Consider the following 8,187-nt stretch of genomic DNA (forward strand, 5'->3'; position numbering starts at 1 on the left):
CTCTGTGTTTTTGTATGTGTCGAACTGCTTTGCTTTATCTTGGCCAGGTCGAAATTGTAAATGAGAACTTGTTCTCAACTTACCTACCTGGTTAAATAAAGGTGATATAAATAAATAAAAATGTGTGATGAGCTCCCAAAGACTGAAATAAGAGCAATATCTGCTTTTGAGTGCACTTAAAGCGTTTTTTTCCCGAGCTACAGCGTGTGCGTTTGTAGCTATGAACAGCTGACAGAAGCTTAGTTAAGTTTTAGTTATTTTTTTATCAGACATGAACTAATGGACGATGCCAGAAGTAGAGATGGAGCTTGAATCTGATGGCGGTGGAAATAAGGAGTAATGGACTTTTGTCTAAAAGAATGGAAAAAATAAGGAAAATTGATCTGGGAATGGAAAACACTTCTATAAGCCTATAGTATCTGGTAGGGGTTAGTTTGTTAGGCCTCACTCGAGATGATGATAATTGTCCTGTGTCTTGTTTTGACCTACGGCACAGGGCACCTGTCAAAAGGAGACATTTCTGTGTCGGAAGATTGAAATGCTAAATATAAAAACGCAACGTTAATAARGATGGTTTCGGTTAACAGCTCAGAAATTGAACGATGCACCTACGAAGGTTTTAACAARGAACRTAACCTTAAGAAGCTTTTGGGAAACCGACCCCAGTTTAGTTGAAGAATCTACTGCGGCGTTTTGTATAGGCAAACCTGTAACGTCCATAAATGGAGACCAACAATCTTTCGTTATATCACATTATCTGGTGTACAATCTGTTCGCTAACTCCAACTAAGCCTATTGACAGAGCTCCCGAGTGGCCGCAGCGGTCTAAGACACTGCATCTCAGTGCAAGAGGCGTCACTGCAGTACCTGGTTCGAATCCAGGCCGCATCACATCCGGACGTGATTGGGAGTCCCATAGGGCGGCGACCCAGCGTCGTCCGGGTTTGGCCGGGGTAGTCCTTCATTGTAAATAAGAATTTGTTCTTAACTGACTTGCCTAGTTAAATACAATTAAAATAAGGTGGCTTTTCTTATGTCAGTATGAATGAAATAGTGAGTCCTGCCTTGGTGATTGTGTAAAGCGCCGTTTAGAGGGTTCGAAGAGTGGAACGCCATCTATAGCTGGGATAGTAGAGACTAGACACCATCTTAAATCAGTTCATATGACAGATAGGATTTTTTTAGACAGGTCAGGCATTACTAATCTAATTCTCATCCTTACAATTGTATTAGCTTTATTTAACCCTTATTTTACCAGGTAAATTGACCTAGAACACATTCTCATTTACAGCAACGACTTGGGGAATAGGGAGAGGAGGGGAGGATGAATGAGCCAATTGTAAGCTGGGGATAATTAGGTGACCGTGARGGTATTAGTGCCAGATTGGGAATTTAGCCAGGACACCGAGGTTAACAACCCTACTCTTATGATAAGTGCCATAGGATCTTTAGTGGCCACAGAGAGTCAGGTCCACCTGTTTAACGTCCCATCCGAAAGACGGCACCCTTTACAATACTTGTGCTATAGATTTTTGCAGTCTTAAATTATTACTTGGAATAATGATAGCTAAAGCTCGCTGTCCTGGAATGACATGCTAGTGATTAAATTATCTTTGTTAGGGGCAATCAGCCAATGAATAAGAAGAAAATTGACTTATTTAAAATTGAGACGCTGCCCATGCTGTCAGATATAGTAGTTTCACTGATACAAAGACGAGTCCTCTATCTATCTCTATGACCTGTTGTTCACGAGCATATCTGCCCTCTCATTGGCTAGAATGCTCCCACCTGATTTTGCCTCCTCTCTTTGACAATTTTTGGTCTAGTTCCCTCATACTCATCTCTGGACCTCTTCTGCTTTTTTTCCATTGTTACCCTCTAATCATCAATGGTGATTTTAGCATGTAAATCTTGGTGGGGCAAACTCAAAAAAAAATATGTTTTTATGCACGCCAGCAAAGCCACAACACTAAACAATACATTAACTGCACTATAACGGAGACAAACCTGCRCAAAAACGGTTAGGGCCTACATAAAGCTGTCCCATCAGCAGAGGTTTCCTTTCTCCACCACGGAGTGAATCCTTACCACCGCTACACCTGGCTATCAGCAGAGCCTTGTCTGACAGCGAAACAGTTCATTCAGCCTCATTTACTGCCTTTTTAACTTAACTTAACCAGAGCTGATATGGCAGACTTGCTTAAACAAATGTGGTTACTACTGACTCCTTGTGGATTTGTGTAAGTCGAAAGAACCCCATTCTCCTTCAATAATAACGAACACCAAAATTAGTTTMGGCTTTTGAACCATACACAAACATTACTACATTTATGTTCAGTACATTTATGTGTATTCTTATATCATTAACACTTAGCTCTAAGTATAAGCAAGTGCAAGCAAACGAGGGAGGCCTATTTGTTCAGCACTTTCAAAATGGACACCAACAGACATTGATGTCAGTTCAGATAAATTCAGCAAGATGTTGAGGCCTTAACTTTAAATCAAATCAAATTTATTTATAAAGCCCTTCGTACATCAGCTGATATCTCAAAGTGCTGTACAGAAACCCAGCCTAAAACCCCAAACAGCAAGCAATGCAGGTGTAGAAGCATGGTGGCTAGGAAAAACTCCCTAGAAAGGCCAAAACCTAGGAAGAAACCTAGAGAGGAACCAGGCTATGAGGGGTGGCCAGTCCTCTTCTGGCTGTGCCGGGTGGAGATTATAACAGAACATGGCCAAGATGTTCAAATGTTCATAAATGACCAGCATGGCCAAATAATAATAATCACAGTAGTTGTCGAGGGTGCAGCAAGTCATTACCTCAGGAGTAAATGTCAGTTGGCTTTTCATAGCCGATCATTAAGAGTATCTCTACCGCTCCTGCGGTCTCTAGAGAGTTGAAAACAGCAGGTATGGGACAGGTAGTAACTTTACTCTTCTTTAAGTCACCACACACAAAGAGAGAGAGAGACAGACACTCGGTTAGCCTACCATTTGAAGAATTTCATTAGGCCAATGTGGTCTAAAAAGAAATGAAAATACAATCATGAGGATCCGCTTTTATATAAAATATACCGACGCACAGACCACGCAATGCGCAAAAAACAACAACTCTAGCAATATTAACTGGAATTACATGGGTCTATTACTGAACTTTTTGTGGTGAAAACAGATATATGAATGGGAAGAGAATGTCACTCACTGGCAAACATGGTTACAGACCCAACAACATCATATACTATCTCCTCCTTGTCAAGAAAAGCACATGAGCTAATTATAATACACAAAGTAAGCAAAACAATGAAATCATACCAACACTGCCTGAAATGATGAGTAAGATATTAATAAGATAGACCTATATAAGCAATAGGCCTATACCAATTGAGATGTACAAACTATGGCATAAGMAAACGATGAGCGGATAAGAGGCAATCCGTAATTTCAATCAAGACATTAATGAGCGAGCTAAAAATGGACATGGTCAGTATAAGTATTTGTTCAGCACTTTTGAAATGTAAAGCGACAGAATTCAGAACATGGGCCYTTCTAACAGTGATCTCCCTGTACACCAAGTCAAAACCATAGGATAAATAAAGGGGGCATATAAGCAGACAAAGAAAGTTCTTACAATATTCGATGATGACATTTCTCTACAAGTCAGAACAGTAGGCTAAATTCTGAGGGGGAAAGGGACCAAAGTATTAGGTTGAGGCACATGGGCTACTAACTTACTAGTTTACTACACAACATACACTTAGTATTGCTTTCTTAGCTACAGTGTAAATATCTCCCCGGCATATTACATAATTGATGCAGCAGCATACAATACATTTTTGGACTCACCATTGTTGTGCTGTGCTCACTTGAACAGGTAGGTGGCGCAGCGGTCCTTGTAGACAAATTCTTTCATCAAACTTTGTCAAAATCAAGAAAAAATAACAAGGTTGAATCATGACTTCAGTGATCTTCAGGTCTGAGCTCTAGAAAGAAGACTGAGTTCSCAACTTGGAATTCTGAGTTGGATTACCATTCAAAATGTATTTCCCCAATTTTTCCCAGTCACTGAAGTCTGAGATTTCCCAGTTCTGAGTTTCCAGTTGTCTAGAATGTGGCAGAAGTCATGATGGATTGACAGCATGGCCAATGTATTCAACCTTTTCTTGTCCATGGTGTTGCGTGTGAATGTTTATCCTTTTAAGATTGGAAAAGAGACCCTTTCAGAGAGATGTTTTAAATCCTTAAACCCAGACATGGACCACACACCCTCTCCACCGGATAGCAGGCAGGAGAAGCAAAATAGTGATTGCTTTGCAACGCTTGAAGGTAGCCACTGATTCCTTCAAAACCACTCATTGTTGAATTTGAATATTCCGACATGTCGTGTAATGTTTATGTCCAATGGTCGATGAGGACCGATATGTTTTATCTATAATTTCTCTTCATATCTTCATATGACAAGGATTGAAAATGATTTGCCAGTAGATTGTCAACATCATTCATGATGATGACAGCTTGTCGAGCTTGCTAGCTAATATTTTGAAAGTATGGTGTTGACATGATCAGTCCATTCAAAGCTACGGTAGATAATGTGATTTAATGTAATTTTATCTGTGGCCAGTGACCTTGAGCCCTCTTAGATGGGCACTTCTAATATAAATCTATGGCAGCACCCAAGGGGGCTTGAACTGCCTAGCTCTCCCTGTAGATTCTGCAGTGAGGTAGTGTCCCCATGAGTGACAGAACACTGAGCCAATCACAGRGCAACTAGAGAAGATTACCAACGCCTACGCTCTGTATTTTCCCCTGGCTGCCCCACCAACACAGYAAGCACTAATCTAGGCTGAAACACCTGCATTTTTGGAGCTGCCTTACTCAAGAACGCAAGAAAGAGACCATGTTTGTATGCGGCTTTATTCACTCAATACATTTGTTTTTACATTGTTTGCAAACTGATATGTGACAAAATAACATGCAAAACAGGCATCAACCCCCCCCAAAATATATACTTCATTTAGCTAAACAGGCGGGGCTCAAAACAGCCATGAATGACCGGTCGCTAATGCTAATCAGGGATTTAGACCTGGGACACAAGGTGTGTGAAATGAATTATGAGGTAGAACAGAAAACCAGCAGGCTCCAGACCTCGCAGGGTCAGTAGCGGTGCGTGGGTAAAAGCACTGGGGAAGCCAAGACAGAAAACAAATTAACATACTACAACCTATACGTTGTAATAACTGCGTTGTTTACTCTGTAACCTGTTAGTTCTGCCTTGCAATCGTGATATATAGGCCTAAGGCCGAGACAATAAGAAGACACAGTGACAGAATAAATTCAACCACACCTTTATTTCATCATAAAACCGGACAGCAASCACTGTCTGGTGGAGTCCACAAAGCATATTGCACGTAACAAACAGTTACATGACCTACAGCATGGTCAAGCAAGGTTATGTTCCGGATATTTTCGGACTACTAAACAACTATTGATTTAAAACCAAGGAGAGTTACCCCAAGTCTCAAAGAAAACAGGAGCTGCCTCCACTATTCCAGCACCATTTCAACTTCCAACATTTTAACATCTAAATCAACTCTGCTTAGTCTAATACAGTGACAACTAAAAGATACCAAAAAACTGTTTAGTCCAATCAACTTAAGCTAAATATGTGGCTGTCCATGGTACTGATTTCTGTGTGTGTGTGTGTGTGTGTGTGTGTGTGTGTGTGTGTGTGTGTGTGTGTGTGTGTGTGTGTGTGTGTGTGTGTGTGTGTGTGTGTGTGTGTGTGTGTGTGTGTGCGTGCAAGTAGAAAACAACATGTTGACACAGCCAACTTGTAGTGAAACATCAATGCCATCCTCCTCTTTCATGTTGCCTAGACCGTCTATGACTCTGTCATACAGTACACGCTTGTAGTTGTTGCTGTCCTGGGCTACCTGGCTAAAATGCTTGCTCGCTAGCCTAACTTCCTTTCATGGGACAACCATGCGCCAGGCCAGCTAGCAAACATAAGAATACTACTTCGAGCTTCACTTGGCATCCATGAATACACAAGTTTATCTGACACTGGGGAAGTAGATAAACGGCTTCATTGCCAAAATTCCGAAGTATCCTTTTAATAGATTGTATTTTATAAATAATGTTTTGATGTTGCATTTAACTGCCGTTATCAAGGTAATTTCCTTAGTAGGTGACGTAATTTCCTTAGAGGTTAACATGTGGGAGAAGTCGGGGCTCAGGGATGATCCACAAGTTTCCCACTAGGAATTACCAGATGTGGGACCAAGTCACTATTATTCGAGTCACAAGGTTCAAGTCTTAAGTCGAGTGCAAAGTAGAATGGTCCAAGTCATGCATTCTAAGTCCAAGCAGAGAGGAAGAGGAAGAGAGAGGCCCAACTCAGAGGAAAATCTGTCTCCTTCCAAGAGGTGGTGTTTTTTTCTCTCGGTCTTCTCTTCCTCTCTCTCATCCCTAGGCCATTGCCTCAGGACTCCTGGCCTGATGACTCCTTGTTGTCCCCAGTCCACCTGCTGCTCCAGTTCCAACTGTTCTGCCTGCGTCATGGAACCCAGACCTGTTCACCGGACGTGCTACCTGTCCCAGACCTGCTGTTTTCAACTCTCTAGAGACAGCAGGACGCGTAGAAGATACTCTGAATGATCGCTATGAAAAGCCAACTGACATTTACTCCTGAGGTGAGTAAAGTAAAGTACACCTCCCCCACTTCTCCTTCACCCATATCCAGATAGCTGATGTTTCTGAAAAAGCTGCAAAATCTGGACCCCTACAAATCAGCCGGGCTAGACAATCTGGACCCTCTCTTTTCTAAAATTATCTGCCGAAATTGTTGCAACCCATATTGCTAGCCTGTTCAACACTCTCTTTCGTATCCTCTGAGATTCCCATAGATTGGAAAGCTGCCACGGTCATCCCCTCTTCAAAGGGGGGACACTCTAGACCCAAACTGCTACAGACCTATATCTATTCTACCCTGCCTTCTAAGGTCTTTGAAACCAAGTTAACAACAACAAGATTACCGACAATTTCGAATCTCACCGTACCTTTCTCGCTATGCAATCTGGTTTCAGAGCTGGTCATGGGTGCACCTAAGCCCGCTCAAGGTCCTAAACGATATCATAACCGCCATCGATAAGAGATATTACTGTGCTGCCGTATTCATCGACCTGGCAAAGGCTTTCGACTCTGTCAATCACAACATTCTTATTGGCAGACTCAACAGCCTTGGGTTCTCAAATGATTGCCTCGCTTGGTTCACACCACTACTTCATCCGATAGAGTTCAGTATGTCAAATCGGAGGGCCTATTGTTCGTACCTCTGGCAGTCTCTATGGAGTGCCACAGGGTTCAATTCTCGGGCCGACTCTCTTTCCTGTATACATCAATGATGTCGCTCTCGCTGCTGGTGATTCTTTGATCCACCTCCTCCAGACGACACATCTGTATACCTCTGGTCCTTCGTTGGACACTGTGTTAATTAACCTCCAGATGAGCTTCAATGGCCTCCAACTGCTCTTAAATGCAAGTAAAACTAAATGCATGCTCTTCAAACGATCGCTGCCCGCACCTGCCAGCCCGTCCAGCATCACTACTCTGGACGTTCTGACTTAGAAAATGTGGACAACTACATACCTAGGTGTCTAGTTAGACTGTAAACTCTCCTTCCAGACTCACATTAAACATGTCCAATCAAACATGTCCGATCTAGAATCGGCTTCCTATTTCGCAACAAAGCATCCTTCACTCATGCTGCCAAACATCCCTCGTAAAACTGACCATCCTACCGATCCTCGACTTCGGCGATGTCATTTACAAAATAGCCTCCAACACTACTCAACAAATTGGATGCAGTCTATCACAGTGCCATCTGTTTTGTCACCAAAGCCCCATACACTACCCACCACTGCGACCTGTATGCTCTCGTTGGCTGGCCCTCGCTTCATACTCGTCGCCAAACCACTGGCTCCAGGTCATCTACAAGTCTCTGCTAGGTAAAGCCCGCCTTTACTCAGCTCGCTGGTCACCATAGCAGCACCCACCCGTAGCACGCGCTCCAGCAGGTATATCTCACTGGTCACCCCCAAAGCCAATTCTTCCTTTGGTGCCTCTCCTTCCAGTTCTCTGCTGCCAATGACTGAACGAACTGCAAAAATCTCTGAAGCTGGAGACTTACCT

Source organism: Salvelinus sp. IW2-2015, linkage group LG16 (genome assembly GCF_002910315.2).
Source record: "Salvelinus sp. IW2-2015 linkage group LG16, ASM291031v2, whole genome shotgun sequence".
In the NCBI taxonomy this organism is placed as follows: domain Eukaryota; kingdom Metazoa; phylum Chordata; class Actinopteri; order Salmoniformes; family Salmonidae; genus Salvelinus; species Salvelinus sp. IW2-2015.